The sequence below is a fragment of the Hippopotamus amphibius genome, chromosome 7, assembly GCF_030028045.1.
Source record: "Hippopotamus amphibius kiboko isolate mHipAmp2 chromosome 7, mHipAmp2.hap2, whole genome shotgun sequence".
Lineage (NCBI taxonomy): Eukaryota > Metazoa > Chordata > Mammalia > Artiodactyla > Hippopotamidae > Hippopotamus > Hippopotamus amphibius.
Window position 1 is genome coordinate 140,354,478 of NC_080192.1, and position 15,895 is coordinate 140,370,372.

Here is a 15,895-nt window from a genome sequence, read left to right on the forward strand (position 1 = left end):
CAGAACTCTAATGTCTTCAGCTCTGGCATGGGCTCTGGGAGTTATTCAGCTTACATGTGTAGCTTAATATTCGGCAACAAATGCAAAAAGAGCCTTATACAGATTTCCAGGGCTCTTTTTGTATTTAGCTCCCTCCTCTCTAGTACTCTGTCCTGAAAATGACAGCTGCCTCCACCTCCCTGAATCCCAATGTCCATCTTCTCAGACAGCAAGGTAGCTCTGATGTGCCTCACTTCCCCATTTCTACACCATGTGACCATGTTTCTGAAAGAACCTCTAGGCAGAGCAGAACAGTCCTAGCATTTTTCTCCTGTGCTGTCTCTCTCTCAAGGGTCACAGTCCTAAGCTGCTTGTGGCCCAAGTCTAAAACAGTAGTTTCACAAATGTTATAGTGCTTGTTACACAGGTGTATATAGACTCAAAAGTTATTGAGCTAACTATGGAAAATAGTATGGAGGTTCCTTAAAAAACTAAAAACAGAGTTATTGTTTGATCCAGTGACCCCACTCCTGGGCATATATCTGGAAAAGATGAAAACTCTAATTTGAATAGATACCTGTACCCCTATGTTCATAGAAGCACTATTTACAGCCAAGATATAGAAGCAACCTAAATGTCCGTCAACAGATGAATGAATAAAAAAGATGTGGTATATGCATACAATTGAATACTACTGAGCCATTAAAAGAATGAAATAACACCATTTGCAGCAACATGGATGGACCTAGAAATTATTGTACTAAGTGAAGTAAATCAAAGACAAATATCATATGATATCAGTTATATGTGGAATATAAAATATGACACAAATGAACTTATTTGCAAAACAGAAATAGATTCATAGGCATAGAAAACAAACATAGTAATCAAAGAGGATAAGGGGGAGTGATAAATTAGGAATTTGAGATTAACATATACACACTACTAGATGTAAAATGGATAAACAAGGACCTACTGTATAGCACAGGGAACTACATTCAATATCTTGTAATTAGCTATAAAGAAAAAGAATCTGAAAAAGAGTATATGAAAGTATATGTGTATAGATAGATATACAGATATATATAACTGAATCACTTTGCTGTACACCTGAAACATTGTAAATCAACTATACTCTGATAAAAAATTTTAATACAAATTTTTTAGTTATTGAGCTATACTTAAAATGAGTGTGTTCTGCTGTATGTAAATTATTCTTCAATAAAGTTGATTTTTAAACACAATAACAATGACAACATGATATTATCATATTTGCTGTTCCAAGTGTTGAGAATTATTTTAAGGGTATAGTTATTAAGTCATTGTGATACATAGATGAGTAGAACAGAATAGGAGAACCCAGAAACACATTTACAATATACTGAATTTCAGTTATAATAGATAAGACAATCAAGATCAGTTAGGAAAAAATGCAAAAGTGAGTAGTGCTAGGACAATTGGTTATCCACGTCAGGAAAAAGACTCCATTCCTACTTCATTTATATATAAATAGGTTGACTAAAGACAAATATGGAAACTAAAAAGTATAAAACTCTTAGAAGCTAACAGAAGAATATCTTCAGGTTTTAAAGTTAGGGAAGAATTTCATATACACAAAAAATACAAACAAAAGGAACATACTGATACATTTGAGTACATTAAAATTTTAAATCTGTCAAAGAAAACTATAAAGAAAGGGGAATGACAAGTTAAAAACTGTAAAGCAATAGCTGTAATACATAACTGAAAAAAGTATAGACTATATAAATAAATTTTACAAACTGATGAGAAAAAGAACAAAAATACTCCAAGAAAATAGTAAGAATTTAAATAAGAACTTCAAAGAGAATACATGAATGGGGAATAAACATATACAAATATTCAATCTCGTAAATCATCAGGGAAATGCTTAAAACTCAGTGAAATACCATTTTTTTACTCACCAACTTGTCAAAAATTTAAAATACTGTCAATATCAAGCATTGGCAGAGATACGGATAACAGAAATTATTTTACACTCCTGGCAGGAGTATAAAATGTTAATAGGCATTTGAATGACATTTTCAAGCAAAACTGAAGACCCACAAATCCAATAACCTATCAGTCTCCCAAACTCATTTGCCTGCAGAAACTCTTACACATGGTCACTGAGAAACATGGAGAAAACATGAGTAATATTCATATTATCAAATAACTGGATAATTTCTGAGATAATTAGATTTTGATATAGTCATATAATTTAATAATACACACAAAGACAGTTAACTAGAACCATTTTAAAACAACTAAACAATAAAGAAGCCAAAAAACCCCGAAACTGAACAATGTATTGTTTGAGATGCTGTAAATACTTAACTGGTATTGTGGACGCACTGACCAATCGGAACAAATAAAAGTCACAATACTGGAATCTTCTCTTTCTTCTGGACGAGATCTGATGTGCCAGCCAGTGATCTTTTATTTTCTGGATCATGGGAAATTCTAGAAGATTTCATGTTATTGACCTGAACATCCGGAGTGGGTAGGTACAAAACAGGCTTGGGACAGTGAGCATTTACTAACAAATCAGAAAATATTTCGATATCTTACAAACATGCATACAAGTGCTTAACAATTGAATATTAACCATAAATACACTCATCAGTGAATAAACTACAAAGAAGTCAGGGTGTGCTGATAGACACAAGCCCCCAGGTGAGGTTATTTGGGGTGTGGGCTGCAGAGAGCTGGCAATGAATAGGGAAGACCACACAAGTTTGCCTTGCTGCTGATCTTGATACCCTTCCTGTGTCATAAAACCATGTATTTATAATTATTCATTATATAATATAAGCAATCAAAACTGGTGGAAAAAATTTGAAAACGATGGAAATAAAATTTTTTAATTTCAGTTTTATACAATTTTTAAAGGTCAGACTCTACTTACAGTTATTACAAAATATTGGCTATTTTCCCCATGTTGTACAATACGTCACTGTAGCCTATCTTACACCCAATAGTTTGTACCTGCCACTTCCCTACCCCTATATTGTCCCCTCCCCCCTCCCCACCAGTAACCACTAGTTTGTTCTCTATATCTGTGAGTCTGCTTATTTTTTGTTATATTCACTAGTTTGTTGTATTTTTTAGATTCCACATATAAGCGATATAATGCGGTATTTGTCTTTCCTGTTTGACTTATCTCACTTAGCATAATGCCCTCCGAGTCCAATCACATTGCACAAACAGCATTATTGTATTCTTTTTTCTGGCCGAGTTGTATTTCACTATATGTATGTGTCACATCTTTTTTATCTGTTCATCTGTAATGGCCGCTTAGGTTGCTTCCATATCTTGGCAATTGTACATACTGCTGCTAGGAACATTGGGATGCATGTATCTTTTCAAATTAGTGTTTTCCAATAAAAGCAATTTTTGATCAAAACAAGCTTCCATTTGGCTGAAGGGATAGAGGTTGTGAGCTGGGTGGAGCAGTATAAGAAGGGTTGTGGAGAATAGATGGGTCTGGTCCTGGCTATGCAGCGTGATGCAAGTCACCTAGTCACTTTATCAGTCCAGCAGAAATACTAGCATCTAACAAACAGTTTTTGTGGTAAGAGTTAGTTGAAGTGATGACCTTGAAAATAAGACTTAAACTACAGGGTAGCAGTATTGTTCTGAATTTTTCTGCTACAAATCTCCCCATTTGAAGATGGAAAGGCAGACATGTAGGAGCATTTTCCAGGCCTGCACAGCTGACAGCACACTAAGATTTAGTTTCGGAAATATGGAAACAGTGTAAAATATGTTTCAGAAATGCCGCCTGGGTTCCTGACATGTACCCTGCTCGTCCCTGCTACACATCTCTTTGCATCAATAGCAGCAAAGCTCTGAATCATAGGCTGGGAATGCCTCCTGACGACACTGTTTCTTTCCTTCTTCTCCGATTTCTGTACCACATGGAAGAACATGGCCTGTTTTGAAAATGTACCCCATCAAGAAGTAAACTACACAGTCAGAAAAATAATGCCATTCCAGGCAAATCTTTGTTTTCAGAAGACGGAGACAAATAATGTGTAAGCAGTTATAGACAGTAAATTTTCAGAAAATGTGACTCATTCAACAAAGTTTGTAGTGATAAAAGCTGTAAAATTTCTGTTCAAGAGTTTAGCTTCTGTTGACTTTGCTTAAATAATTTTCAAGAGGAAAAGAAACATGTGTCCATAAAATATATTTTTGCAGGATACCCAGTCTAGAACACTACCTTATCATCATTACAAGTCTGAAGGTGAGAATTTATTTTTACTTTCTTTCTTAACTGCTTCTTTAAAACTAGCAATAGTTTCTGAGTGAAGCAGCAGGTTTTGACCCTAGCAATTTCAAACCTGAGTTCATTTTGACCTGCTGTGCTTTTAAAAGTCAGCAGTCAATATGCCAGATGCCTTTGGCTAACCTTATATTGTTCCAAATATACCCATTTATGACTGACTCCCAGGAAATCTTGGAACATAGCAATTTGCTTGTTTTCCTCCCCAGGAGTTTAATCAGTATATGAAAGATCAACTACGACTACCTGAATGAAAAATGTGTTCAAGTTGTATATTAGCTATGCAAGCCGGATCCAAAGCAGATATCCTTTTGACCTGGATACTAATTGGTGGTATCCAGAAACCCCGTCCCAGAAAGGAACAGCAGCATGTGCAGTGCCTCTTTAAGGGAGAGCAACACCAAGATAAAGAAAATACCCTAAAGCTGAAAAATTCATTTTGATGCTGGTAAAGAATTTTGACAATGCAGCAATCCTAGAATTATTCTCAGTTTTTTGTGTGGATTAGCTATGAGATAAACATAAATGATCAGTCTTTTATCCAGTATACAGCAACATTATTGGTAGAAAAAAATAAAAATAAGAGGAACAAAAACTCTATATAATGTTTCATTAGTTATTTAAACTGATAGAAGAATAAGATATTTTTAAATTTATTTTATTCAAGTATATTTGATTTATAATGCTGTGTTAATATCTGCTATATAGCAAAGTGATTCAGTTATACATATATACACATTCTTTTTCATAAGGAATGAAATATTCTTGACATAATTTGAACTTGTATAATGTTACCTAGGAAAATTGAAATCGATAGTAGTAATACACGCCATATAAAAATGCACCCAGCAAAAGTTGTACTCTGTACTATTTTCTAGAGATCAAAACTATCAGTAAATTCATGTGTAGTGTAAAATTTATGTGTAAAATAATGGATTACAGTAAAATAATGTGATGAAAATAAAAATAGAAAATATTGGAAGTAGTTTGAGTGATCTGTATAGGGCACTGCTCAAGAATTAAAATGGCAGTGGAATTTGTTGTAGAATATACCATTTTAACCAAAATTCAAAGATGTTACAGACAATTTGGTGCATAGTACAAACAATGTTCAATATTTTTAGTTAAAATGCTAGTTTTGAAACATCTTAAACAGTCAGAGCAGAGTCTAACAATCTCTACATCAAAGTGGCAGGGTCAGAAAAGTGGTAGAAAGGCATTCTGTACCCATTTCTGAGATTTCCTCCAATCCAACACTTTCCCCTCCACTAAGCAAACTTGCCTTCCTTTCTGAGTTCCTGCCTCTATATACAAAATTTTCTGGCTCAAATATCATTTCCATTCTGAATTCCTCCCATTCGTCTACCCTCAACTCAATTTGTCAGCACAGTCAGATGATTCCATCATCTAAACATTATTCCAATAAGTACTATCCTCTCTGTTTCTTTTTGGTATAATAATTATTATTCTTTAAAACACAAATCTCACCATGACATCATTCTACTCAAAAATGTTTGGTTTTTGCATTTTGTTTTAATAAATTCACTGGGACTAAACTAGCCCTCCCACCATAAAAAAATATAACACAGCTTTGAGGCAAGAGTTTTCAGGCGTTGGATAACAGGCAGAACAAGGCTGTGATCCCTTAGAGAATAAAAATGCCTGAGGTGAGCCCTACCTTACCCTGAGTCTCTTCTCAGGGGCAATTTCCTAACTGCAGCACAGAAGGTAGCAATCAAGTAAGCACTGTGATCTTGGTGAGCTTAGGAATCAGAGTTCAAAGCTGCTAAAGTACCTGGAATGAGACTGCTCTGTAGGGTACCAGAAAAGGGACTGTTGTTAGAAAGGAGGCCCCAGAAATCATAAATCCATCTGAGAGTTCCCTGCAGGTCCATGGCTGAGGGCTGGGATGAACATGCTCAGGCTGAGACTTTATAAGGACTCGCAGAGGGTAGCCAAGTGGATAAAAGATACAAAATGGTACTCACTGCTGGGAGATGCTGAAATTCTTGTCCAACCACATTGGACAGATCTTTTTAACACCCTGGCATTCAGATGAAATAACAGAAAGTTTATGCCTTAGGAGTAAGGACCATACTGTCAATTAAGAACCCTCCAATTCCAACCTAACAAACTCTAAGGTCAGGCTTTGACAGGATCAGGAGAGGCACTAGTAAAATAACAGAACTCTGATATCATTTATATGTGGAATCTAAAAAAATGAGATAAACGAACTTATTTACAAAACAGAAACAGACTCACAAAAATTGAAAGCAAACTTATGGTTACTAAAGGGTAAAGGGGGGAAGGATAAATTAGGAGTTTGGGATTAGCAGATACAAACTACTATATATAAACTAGATAAACAACAATGTTCTGCTATATAACATAAGGTACTATATTGAATATCTTGTAATAAACTACCATGGAAAAGAATCAGAAAAAAATATATGTATATGCACACACCCACATGTATATAACTGAATCACTTTGCTGTACACCAGATCCCTTCAGTTTGGAGTCTCTGATATCTCCCTCACAAGTTTCATCTCTTTAAGGGGTATCCACATCTATCGCTAAGGGAAACCTACTTTTCCAGCCCATGTTATTAGGATTGCATTTTATGTTAGTTGTCTTTTGTTGCTATAACAAATTAACACATACTAAGAGGCTTAAAACCACACAAATCTATTATCTTCCAGTCCTATAGGTCAGAAGTCCAGGTGGGCTTGGTTGTTGCTCTGTTCCATATTTTACAAGGCTGTAATCAAGGTGTCAGATAGCTGGGTGCTTATCTGGGGGCTCTGGGAGCATTCAGGTTGTTAGCAGAATTCAATTCCTTTGGTTGTAGGACTGAGGTGCATATTTCCTACTGGCTGTCAGCTGGGAGACTCTCTCAGCTCCTTTGTCAATTTCCTTTTTCTTTGTAAAGTAACATATTCCCAATTCCAGGGATTAGTACATGGGCATCTTTGGAAAGTCATTCCGCCTGCCTTCACAACCTGAATCTTTATCATGATGTTGAATAAGCTTCTAGCTAATGTGACCCTCTGCAAAATAGCCATGACAGGCTGGCTTTGCTGTTACTGGTGGTTTATAACCAGACATTTTGCTTGCACTTTGGAACATAAGCAAGAGAAAGGGGTGCTTCTGTTTGAGGAAAGCATAGGGAAAAAAATCTACCTTCTACTTCTATTTGAAAGGAAACTGGTTTCAATAAGTATTTGTGTATAATTGCCCTATTGCTAATCACATCTTAATTTGGCATGGTGAATACACTTAGCCTGGTGCCTGGATTTATTTTTAGTAGTTGATATTAATCTCTGCTTCTCAAAAAATATACCCTTTGTTCTGGATCATTGGAATTTAATGGAAGAGGAATGAAATTCACCAATTGCTTATACGAGTAAGTGCACAAGTAATTTTGTTTTTTAACCAAGGGATTTCACTTAGACACTTACTGAGCATCCATCCTCTTGTAGGCAATGACCTTGGCACAGGGTTCAAGGATATATAATCTTGTGTGGCACCTACATGTCTATATTCTTCTATTCCTCGTGTTTTAAAAGTAAAGTATCTTGACCCTCTGGAGTTTTAATTATTGTCAATGGTTGGGCACAGGAAAGCATGAACATTTTCAGTGTTTGCAGTACTGTAGTGTGAGTAATACCTTTCCATTATATAATCAGGAAACCAAGGCTCCAAGTAATTTACCTCTGGTCATCTAGCCTGGAATTTAATTGCCAGTCTCACTGACTCCAAAGGCAATGCTCCTTTTACTAAATCATATTTGAAAATAGAGACTGGCTTATTTTGAAGGCATGATACAATGTTAGGGAAATCTTTTGGAATATAATCCTGGGCATGTTTATTTCTAAGCTTTGGGTAAGTCAGGAGGAATGAGAGTGGAAAGATACAGTCAAGGCTCCATCTATATTTTTCTGTTCTTTAAAAACTAGGCTTTTTCAAACTAAATGCCAGCATGTAGCTTATTGTCCATTTTTCTTGCTTTGTCTATGTTTTTTTTTTCCTTGGAACTGAAATGGTGTGGAAAGATGCCTGCTGTGTTCTAGTCTAAAGCAGCAAAACACAGCTGTTGTTCAGCTTGCATATGTACATATAATATTTAATTTTGTGGTCTTGATAAGTAGCATCTATTTGTATTTAAACAAGTCCAAGTTCATCAGTGCGTACCTGACGTGTATGATGTAGTATGATGTTGAACTGAGTTATTAAATTAATCTATACAAGAATAAATTTGCTTTTGTCTTTGCTTTACTCTCTTACACTGCCTGCCCAGCCTTTGGCATATAATCATTAGTCCTTATCTAAAAGAGGCAAAATGTATTTGAAGACCACACAAAACAAGGATCCTTCCCCACGCTTTTCTCCTCTTCCTTCCCTGGAAACCTAAAGGACCACAACACCTGCTGATCCTGCCTCAGCATGGTCTTCTGGCTTCTTCCACACCCACTTCTGGAATCCAGATGTCAGCAAGGCTTGAATCTGGAGTTCCGGAAAAGCTCAGGCAGAATTCTACAGCTGATGTCTAGTCTGCATGTTAGACAATCTTCTCCCTATGCGCCCACACCCCACACCCCACACCCCACACCCCACCTGCACCCCTGGTACCAACTTCAACATGTCCTTCCCACTTTGGAAATTTTCCAGCCCTATTTTGCCTCTCACACCAAATCCAGGTTCCTCAGTTTGGTATTCCAGGCTAAGTTCCCTGAATCCTCCACTTTTTCCCACTTCTCCCAATCTCAACTCATAGCCAAAGACCCCTAGAAACAAACAAATTTGACCTTGAACAAATACTTAACTGCCAAGCTAAATTCCTTATCCCATAAAGTGAGGAGGCTAAATGCAGTGATGTGACATTCTTACTGAATCCTTGTGATTCCCGTTAGGTTAGTTCCACAGCTGAGGTAAGCTAAAATACAGGTACAACTGATAAATTAAAGGTACAATTCACAAAATAAAGCTATATTTTGCAATATAAGTAATTTATTTACTATATTTAGCAATGTAAGGTATATTGAAATATAGGTTCAATAAAATAGAAGTACCATTGATCACCAATGGTAAATCTGAAAAGTTGCTTTGGATGTTTTTACTACCTTTTTTGAAAGTGGAAAATTTTAAAAACATACACAAGTGGAGAGAATAGTGTGGTAAACTCTATGTGTCTCTCACCTTGTTTCCACAATTATCAGCTCATGCCCAATCTTATTTCATCTAACTTCACCACTCACATTCTTCTTTTTTTTTAACAATATAAAAATTTATTTTTTTCTCATGTCATGAGAAATCTGGGTAGGCAAATGCTGGCATTACTTTAGTGTCTCAATAATATCACAGCAAAGTCTCCATGTCCTTTTCCTTATGGCTACAAAATGGCTGCTCCAAATCCAGTCATCACATACATATTCCAGGCAGGAAGAAGGAAGCAAGACAACAGAGGGGAGAAGGGTGCATCATCAGTTAAATCTGTTATTCTTTTAAGAAGATTTCCTGGAAGCCTTCCAAAAAGGTTTTGCTTATATCTCATGGGCCAGATCTGTGTCAAGCAACCATCCCTATCTTAGGGGAAGCTGGGAAATGTCCTTTAGTTTGGATTGTTTTTCTGTCAACAAGATTAGGCTCTTTTGTAAAGAAGGAGAGAATGGACATTGGGAATCACATTCTTCTTTGATTATTTGAAAGCAAATCCAAAATATAATGTTCTGTCACTATATAAAATTCAATATATACATATATACCTGAGAAGAGAAAGTTTTTTAGAAACATAACCAACATATTATCACCATACTAAAAACATAATTTCTTAATATTATTAATTATCCAGTCTTACCCAGTGCTCCTCTTTGGGTATTTTTAATGACATATTGAATGGAAATCTGCTTTCACAATAATGTGCAAACCCCACTGAACCTGGATCTACACCACACCAGGAAACTCAGTTAATTCATTGACTGTAGGCAAATGACCCAGAGTTATAGAAAAAGTAGTATGGGTCCAGGGTTAACCTATTAAAAGGTGTCCATGGTTGTATTTTCAGTTTGGTGGGGTTCTTTTTGGAGGGGGTGGTGGGAGAGAAGGGAGATTTGGTTTGTCAGTTTTTCTTTTTCTTAAAAGTTAATTTAAATTAATTAAATTTAAATAAATTTAATTTACTTATTAGCTGCTTTAGGTCTTCATTGCTATGCGCGGGCTTTCTCTAGTTGCAGAGAACAGGGGCTACTCTGTTGTGGTGTGTACACTTCTCAGTGCACTGGCTTCTTTTGTTGCAGAGCATGGGCTCTAGGCATGCAGGATTCAGTAGCTGTGGCACATGGGCTCAATACTTGTGGCTCATGGGCTTTAGAGCACAGGCTCAGTAGTTACAGCACATAGGCTTAGTTGCTCCATGGCATATGGGATCTTCCCAGACTAGGGCTGGAACCCATGTCCCCTGCATTGGCAGGCGGGTTCTTAACCACTGCGCCACCAGGGAAGCCTTGTTGCTTTCTTTTTAAGAAACAAAATGATATCAGAAAATATAGAGTCAAGACTAATAAAAACAAATGACCCAAATTGGAATGAGATCATTTGAAGAGGTCCACTTGGTGCTAAAATTCTGTGATTTTAATAGATATGAGGTTCGTAGAGAAAAGAAGCCAGTCCAAATTAGGGAAAAGAATGAATTAAAGAATGCTTTATAAAATGAGGTTACAAATTGGCTCTCCCAAAGGCTGAATCAAGCCTATGGAAAGTGTTTTATTTGACACAATAATTCATATAAAATTACTTATTATTTGTTCACTGTGCCAGCTACAGTTCTAAGTGCGAGAGACACAGCAGTGAAGAAAATCAGCAAAAATGCCTGTCCTCTTGGAGCTTACATTCTTGTCTATAATTTGAATGCACGAGATGGGCCATGTACCTCTTAGTGATTTTCTTTTATGCTTCCTCTCTTGTTTTTAATTGATTAAGAAGGACTTCAGGGAAGGCATGTCCTCCTCAACTGGGTCACAGGCCACATACTCTCTTCTTGTTTTTGACTCTGGCCACCAGCATACCAGATTCGTGGATATATGATTTTGTTAAGCATTTGAGTTTCTGACACCCTGTTCTACAACAAAGTTCTTTTGTCTTCAAATAGGTTTAATTCATACTGCTATCCATTAGTGGTCCTTTATCATTGGGGGGAAGAACTTTTTCACCCAACATGTAACAACTGAGCCTCTAATCTGTGCAAAGCTCTGGACCATAAGTCAGAAATACTGAACGCAGTAAGTCCTGGCTGGCTATGTCCTCGAGCTCAGGGTCTGGTGGGGAAACCAACCCATAAACGTCATCCTGATGTCATCTGACAACTACTGCATAGCCATGCAGAGTGATGGGGTGGTTGAGGAGTCCATTCTTTCCAGAACAGGGAGCGAAGGAAAAGGAAACTTATAGAAGTTGCACTTGTCTTCCAGGGCAACAGAAGAGATAGATATTAAATGCACTGGTATCACATTTGTAGATTTCTTATTAATAATTTAAAAGTTTGTTTCAGAAAGGGTTACCTATCTGTAAACATGTTTCCCCAACGACATCATTCTTTTTTTTTTCCATAAAATTCTGCAAATGTAATTTCTAGGTCTACTTTAATTCAGATAATCACAAGTTATAAATTAACAGGACCTATATTTCATGTAAATTTTTATTCAGGCTATTCATGCTCACTCATATCAAGTGATTATTTCTTCAAAGGGATGAGAACCATCGCAAGTACTGCAGGAGTATTGGCTAATAAATTTAATCAGAGGCAAGATACAATTTCTCCTCGTGAAGATGGAATGCCTGCTTCGGCTTTACTCTTCAGCAAACATGAAAGGAGCCTCCCAGTGGAACTAACATAAAATTTCAGAGCTGAATGGATACCTGAGGTCATAAGTTCCCACCTCCAGCTTCCAGATGAGACAATTCTCAAAGCACCCATGGGAGCCGGAGGTATTTGAGTAGATTCCAGAGCTTCAGCCTCAGTGCCATCCTTTCCTGGCAGCCTCTGCAGTGTTCAATCAGGCTTGAAGGCATCCTTCCTCCTGCTCACTAATCAAACATGCTGGCTGTATGTAACACCATTCATCTCTCCCGCAACCTCCCTGGATAAAGAAAATTGGACAGTGTCTCTCCTAGGAACACTTTACATATTTGAAATCAGTTGTTTTGGTGGCTTTATGAGAGCAAACATCTGAATGTAACTGATTGTGCTTGAGTCTTAAATATTCCACTTAGCTGGATCTCAGTCTTTTTGTCTTAATATGACCCCAATTCCTTAGACTTTACTGGAAAGTCTCCATCTAATGTAGCTTTCATGTTATCTACAGTCCTGCTGCAATTCCTAAGCATTTTATTTTGAAACAGGAAATGAAATTTGTCCCTTTATTCTAATAATGGCTTGATGAATATTCGAACCATCCAGGTATAAACTCATACTAATCAGGAAATGAGATAATTTGACTGAGAGAAGTATTTGTTCATCCCTTCTAAATAGACGATGCTAGTTGTTTGAAATGGCTGCAGGCAAGTACATAAACTGGGACTCTCGCCCCTCCATCCACCAACACTCAATCAATCCCCAGTTTCTATGATGCCACTTCCTTCCATATCAGATACATGTCCTTCTCTCTAGCTTTCTCATCACTGACTTAGGATATACTTTTCTTGCCTTTCACCTGTACAGTTAGCACCAAATGAGCCTCCTTTGCTTCATTCCTTCCCCTGAAACTAGAGCAATCTTTGTCAAATCCAAATCTGACTATGCCATTCTCCTGTGTAAAGACAACCATTTTCCATATCCAAACTTCTCTGCACAATATATGAGATTCCTTAAGGAATCCTGTTTATTTACATTTCAACCTCATCTCCCAACCCCTTGCTACCACTTCCCCGTGATTTAAGCTCCAGGGACACCAACCTACATATGTCCTCCAAACTCACTCTGGGATTCTACGTATCTATTCCTTTCAAAGTCCTCTCCAGACCTCCATCCATGCTTTCTTCTTTCAGTCCTCCTACTGGTTTGGCCAGCCCTGTCCAACCTAGGACGTATAAGGTCACATTCCCATTAAATTCTCACACTACAAAGTAAGAGATCCCCCTTCAGGGCCCAACCTACCCCTGGGCTCCAAGGTCCTTCCCTGTTTCAGGTGTGCTTGTGTATAAGTGTCTCGTGTTTTTCCACTCAGCTTTCCAGAACCCATGCTCTCCCCTTACTGCAGCAATACCCTGAGGATAACAGAACAAAAGAACAACACAGAGAGTAAGCTGAAGCCCTTCAAAGATCTGACAACTTTCAACATCTACAGACTCAAATCCGCCATCTGTCTGTTCCGAGCATGGCCCCTTCTGTGATGCTGGCCAGTCTGTAAGCTGCTTTGCCCACCATCAAATTTCCTGGTGCCTGATCCTCACAGCCTCAGAGAGAAAAGAGGGTCACCCTTCTGCGGTCTGAAGTCAGCCTGCCCCAACCTAATTTCTTATTCCCAGCTTCGTCTCATCCTAGAATTAATGATAGTGGGAATATCACTTCTCTTTGAGGGAACGCTTTTCTCATCCACAAGGGTATGGTTCTAAACGGTAGCCCCAAAAGGAAAACAAAATTCCATCAGAACATAGTGGCTGAGTCCCAGCACATGTTGGGTTATTCGGTCTTAAATTCTCTAAGTAGGATGTCAAAGGTGGAATAGCACAAAGTCCGATTCTGTCCTTTTTCACAGTCTCCAGCTAGAGGGAAACAGAGAGCAAACATGCATGCAGCCCCCTGAGCCCTGGGAGGCCGTGTGCCCCAGTCTGGGATGAGGCAAGTGCAGGACCAAAAACAGACAAGGCTCTGCTCTCCAACAGCGGACCTCAACAGACCCAAATTCCAATGGATACATGAAGAGCTAGGCTGCCAGTGTGTAAGTTCTTTGTGTTTTTAGGTGGAACACTATCTCTGCAAACTTTGTTGCAACTTCAGGAGTAATTTTTTTTTTTCATGTATTCAGGGGGTCATTGTGACTCTCCTTTTCCCAAAAACAATAGATGATGTTTGTGCTACATTTGGAGAAAAGACAGATTCATGGTGCTAAAGATATAAGCTCCCCTCCCCCATAAGGCTGCGAGTACTTGGCCCTTGAATATTCTCCAGCACCCCCTTTTTCTGCTCTCTGCTTTGCTATTAAGACTTCAGCTTCATGGGTCTCCCTTCAGTCCTTGAAAAAAGTAAGCAGCTAAATGATTCCTTACACTAGGGCCTTTGCACATGCTGTTCCCACTGCCTGGGACACCATTCACCCTCCAGCCACCCCCACCCCCACCCCCCGGTCACTCATCCCTGAATCTTGCAAATTCCAGGTGATTCTGAGACCTCTACTCCAACAAGGTCAGTACTGCCTCTCCAGTAAGTCTGTGGTTGTCCTTCACAATTCATGCAATGCTTGTCCTTCCAAACAGTGCCCTGAGCTCCAGGGGGTCAGGAACCACTTCTTTTCTGTTTGCCTCTCCCCAGCGCCTGATCAAAACAAGTGTACATAATTAGTAATTCTGAATAAAATGATTTTCACCAAACGATGGATTATTCTGTTCCACAAGTAAATTCTATTTTCCTTCATGGATAACAAATATTAGTTTGAAGCTTTGAAATAGCAGGTTTTCTCTTCCTCTAGCTGTACCTATTTGACATACATTTGGGGGTTCTTTGCAGCCACAGAACATTCCGTTATACTTAATTCAGAAATTTATTCTCCCACTCAATCTCCAGCTACTAGTGACACAGATTCTTCAGTAAGCTTTTCTGTCACTTAGGCTGCCTCTTTCTCTCCTGTAATACTCCTTCTGCTCCATTGCCAGATCTTACCTGCACTTCAAATCCATCTTCAGTGTCACCTCCTCCATGAAGAACCCCTGGTTCTATTCAACCACATGTACCCCGCCCCTGCTTTGGACTGGAATCCCATGGCATTTGCTTTAAGGATGCCATCACACTCTACCACATGTAATCATCTGACTTTTTTCCTCACTCCATTTCATTAGCTTGTAAAGCTGCACCATGACCCTTGAGACTGAAGGCAATGGAGAGCTTAAAGGAGGCATGATGTTTTCTGTGACTTTGCTTATGTTTTGTTATATTTGTTCTTTTTTTTCTTTTTGATCCTACATATAAGTGAGAACATACATTATTTGTCTTTCCCTGTATGACTTATTTCACTCAGCATATTACTCTCCAGATCCGTTCATGTTGTTGCAAAGGGGGAGGGGCAAAAGAGGTGAAGGGGATTATGAGGTACAAACTGCTTGGTATAAAATAAAGTTACAAGGATGTAATGCACAGCACAGGGAATACAGTCAGTATTTATAATAACTGTGTATGGAGTGTAATCTATAAAAATATCAAATTACTATGTTGTACAAATGAAACTAACACAATATTGGAAGTCAACCATACTGCAATAATAAAAAAAAAGAAAAAGTGGCATGATGTAATGAAAAAGACAACAGCTCTGGAGTAAGAACAACTTAACTTTATCTGAAACAGACTCTCCTTACGACCTTAAAAATGTTATGAGCCTGCACAGAGCTAGACTACCTTAACCA